The 4,519-nt window shown below is 38.8% G+C and overlaps 1 pseudogene; it reads left to right on the top strand.

The window, feature by feature from the left end:
• The first annotated feature begins 2,537 nt into the window (after positions 1-2,537).
• Positions 2,538-3,854, top strand: LOC135260279 (trace amine-associated receptor 13c-like; annotated as a pseudogene).
• Positions 3,855-4,519: the final 665 nt, after the last annotated feature.

Here is a 4,519-nt window from a genome sequence, read left to right as displayed (position 1 = left end):
ATTATGGCCAAACAGTTCGTAAAATTGTAAAAACAAAATTTAAAAAAGCCAAAATAAAGATTGCAGGTGATCACCAGGCCGAAGACCTGTCCTTTTAGAGGAGTGTTCTCTGGTCAGCTGAAACAAAAATTGATCTGTTTGGCCATAATGATCAGTGCTATGTATGGAGGTAAAAGGGTGAGGCTTTTAATCCAAAGGACACCATCCCAACAAGGAAGCATGAGCAGCATCATGTTGTGGGGATGTTTTGCTGGAAAAGGGACTGGTGCACTTCAGAAAATAGATGGCATCATAAGGAAGATGGATTATCTAGAAATACTGAAGCAACACCTCAAGACATCAGCTAGAAAGTTAAAACGTGGTTGCAACTGGGTCTTCCAGCAGGACAATGGTCCTAAGCATTCCTCCATAGTTGTAACAAAATGGCCTAAATACAACAAAGTGAAAGTATTGGAGTGGCCATCACAAAGCCCTGACCTGAATTCCACAGAAGATTTGTGGACTGAACTGAAAAAGCATGTCTGAGCAAGGAAGCCTACAAACCTGACTGAGTTACACTAGTTCTGTCAGGAGGAATGGGCAAAAAGTCTGCCAAAGTATTGTGAGAAGCTTGTGGAAGGTAACACCAAGCGTTTGATTCAAGTTAAGCAATTAAAAGGCAATGCCACCAAATACTAACAAAGTTAATATAAACTTTTGACCCACTGGAATTCTGATACAGCGAATTAAAGTTGAAATAAATATGTCTCTAATTGATTGTTTTAAAATTACCTCTGATGTAAACAAAGTAGGTACCCAAAGTAGGCGGGGGGGGGGGGGGGGGAGGGGGTCTTAGGAACCCGGAAAGTTATGTGCCTACATACCTAATATTTGTCTCTGTCCTAGGACTAGCCCTATTGTTTGTTATTTGTCCAGTGTGTTTTAACTGCAGCGGTTGGAGGGTGGGACCGATAAGGGGCAATGTTTGGGGATTAGCCATAATCAGTAGGACAATAGTAAGAGCGAGCTTATCACCTGGTCCTGAGTTAGCCTGTTAAACGGGCGACATAGCCTAAGCTGGGTTTGAATCACCGTGTGAGTGTGGGTATCACTGTGCCACGGCACCAGTGAGTAGGCGAGCCTCTTTGTTTCGTATGTCGTGGCTCTGTTGAGCGCGCCTCTTTTGATGTTTGGCTCTGAGGAGCGTGCCTCTCACTTTGTACTGGAGTTTACTGGCAGCCCTAGTCCGACTGCACCACTGCCCCAAATTCTCCCATGCCTAAAGATTAAGCTGTTTTACGAATTGCCCCTAAAAATAAAGTTGGCTCCTTTTTTTCTATAAAGTCGTTTGCTGAGTGTTCTGTGCTCATTGTCTGACAATAGACCGGCCTGGTCTACCCCACAAACAAATTAGAATGTTTATTACAGTATTCAATCTATTCTCGTGAATAAGTGAGCCAACGCCATAAGTGAGCCATTCATACATGTATATTGTTGTACACACAACACCATGCGAACACACTGCAACCACTGAATTACACTAGCCAATGAGTAGTTAGCAGAACAGCTCCATTATACTGCCTATCCGCTCCTTCCATAGTCACTGCTGCTGCCAGTCACAAGGCCTGTCTGCACTGGCCTCCAATGTTAGAATGAACTTTCCATGGTGATCAGGACAGGAGAAATGTTGTGCATCTTTACATTAATTGTTGTGTACCTTCAGATGCAAAATGATAAACTGAAGACCCACCTCTTTAGATTGCATCTTGGTTCTCCTCTCATCCCCTACCTGAAGAATCCTTTGTAGTAGTTCAGCTTTTCATAATTTTCCTAGCCATAGGTTTCTCTTCTTAGGGCTTATTTTCGATGTAATCTGTATGTGCTCAGCATGTGTATTTAGGCTTTTTGTAAGCATAGTTAATTAGTTAATTTGCCTGACTGCTTCAGTGATGGTACATTTATATCCGCTAGTCTGAGAATGATGTAAACCAGGTCTAGCACTTTCATGAGTTTAAATTAAGTGAATTAACTTTTGTTTTCCTCCATTTTAAGTTGCTCTGGATAAGAGCTTCTGTTAAACGAATGTAATTTTTGTTAATTCTTCTTAATTTTCCATGAACTCCAAGATAATTCAAGTGACTGGATGCAATCCACTGTACCATTATTACAACATTGTAATTATGGAATCAATAAGTGTTCAGTTGAAAGCTCTTTGTCTTGACCCATTCTCTTATTTTATTATTTGATTACATCACTTACATTTCCCTGTTTTGATCTTGGTCTCCTAACGCAACCCCCTGTACAATTAATTTAATTTAATCTGATGGGGATTCATAGACAATCACCAAAAGAAAAAAAAAAAAACCAATGGTAACCCTTTTATATAAATGTGACTCTACTGCGCTTAATGATCCAAAAGGACCCTGCAAGACCAGCAAGCTACATTATGCAACACTGTTTATGCACATTCACAAAAGGATATTCTTTTTTGAGATAGCCTACATTAAGTATAAGGACAGAATGTCTCATTGCTCAATGAAACTGTAACCTCTTCCTTCATGAATCTCACAGAAGAGCATCAAGAGACACCCTGTGTCTATTCAAACTTTTCTTGTTTGGAAACATCACCAACAGCAGTGGATGTGTTGCTCTATATGCCTAGCGATAGTTGTCTCACTGACCGTGTGTGGAAACTTGCTTGTGATCATCTCCATCTGTCACTTCAAGCAGCTTCAGACACCAACTAACTTCCTTGTGCTCTCTCTGGCCATGGTGGACTTTCTTGTTGGGGTAATTCTGATGCCCGTCTATTTTCTTACGTGGATAGATCAATGGAGGTGCTTTGATATATTGTATTGCACAAGTTTTAAGTTAGCAGATTATTGCTTTACTTGCATATCAGTTTATAATGTAGCTTTAATTGGATTGGACCGATATCTTGCCCTCTCCAACCCTTTTCACTATTCCATGAAAATTACAGTGAATGTAACTTTGAGGATGATTGTCATACTTTGGTTGTATTCATTAATGTACAATATGGTGCTTTTTTATTTCAATGGAGATTTTACTGACATGAAAGAAAACATCACATGTGGTGAGTGTGTTGGTACATTTAATAAAGTATGGGCTATTGTTGACTTCATAATTGCATTTGTTTTACCATGCTCAATGATTGTAATTATAAACTTGAAAATTTTTGCTATCGCTAAAAAGCATGCAATTAAAATTAGAAGTGTCAGACAGTGCCCAAAAAATGATCATGGTTCTATGGCCTCTGAAAGGAAGGCAGCAAAATCCCTTGGAATTCTAGTGGCAGTCTTCCTTCTGTGTTCAGTACCCTACTATGTAAGTACATTCGTTGAAATCTATTTTAAGAACAAATCTGTCGATCTTGCAATTTCAATTACAGTACCTCTGTTATATTTGAATTCTTCTATCAATCCAATCATTTATGCTCTTTTTTATCCATGGTTTCAGAGGTCTGTTAAACTCATACTAACACTCAGAATATGTGGCTCAGAGTCTTCTATGTTGAATGTGCAACGGGAAACCTAACAATCTCCGATGAACGTCAAATGAATGTGATGTTTATAAACCAGTTTAAATTTTTTCATCCTTGTTTTACACAGATTGTCAAAAAGCCCTCTGCTTGCAGTGTCTAACACACCAAACATAGCATTGATTGCCCTCATGATGTTATTATAACAGTGTTTTTAAACTTCATTACAAATGTACAGTGGACTAAAAAGGCCTTAAAGGCCTTCCATATGAACATTCCTAGGAAGTTGTTCTAAAACGTAAATAAATGTTAAATTCCCTGTAAGATGTCGTTCTTTTTTAAAGTTCCTTGTCTTTTTGAAACTTTATGTATGTTTTCACACTTGACAACCCATTGTTCCTACAGTTTGATAAAATTCTACTGTTTTCCTTTCTTGTAATTTTTTATATAATATAATAAAATAAGGTCCTTTTAGAGGTACAAGACATTTTCATGGTGAGCAGCATGAACCAATGAACTTTTCCTACTGTGTAGGGTCATGGATTTTACCTTCAATAGAGGCAAGTGACTCAGTCAGGTCGCAGAGTAATTCAGCAATATAACTTGTATTTGGCCAAATAGGATAAACTGTTCTCAGCACTCATCACAGAGTTCGAGAAGAGTGTCTCAAACTTCTGTTTACAAGTTCTGCCTCTTATATCTTTCTGTAAGCTATCTTTCTATGAGGTGATTTGCATGGCATGACACTTTCTTACTCCCCCGCCCATACCTACTTTCTGCTTTCCTGAAAACCATTTTTGATTCACTCCAGAAACCCTGACGAAACAACTAGTTTCCTGGCACCTCACGGCAGGGGAGGGTGTCCCTTCTTAATCTAAATTCTTTTTCTGCCTTCGCATACAATCCTGATTATATTCTATTGCAAGTGTACTTTTAACTATGAATTTTACTTTATTTACGAAGTATCTTTCAAGTCATGTTTACATATACGTGACCTTCTCAGCCACCTGTGGCAAGCTTCTTGTCTTCCCCTTTGTACCA

Source organism: Anguilla rostrata, chromosome 8 (genome assembly GCF_018555375.3).
Source record: "Anguilla rostrata isolate EN2019 chromosome 8, ASM1855537v3, whole genome shotgun sequence".
NCBI classification, from domain to species: Eukaryota; Metazoa; Chordata; class Actinopteri; order Anguilliformes; family Anguillidae; genus Anguilla; species Anguilla rostrata.
Note: the sequence above shows the minus strand (reverse complement) of the source record. Positions and strands in the feature narration are given on the sequence as shown.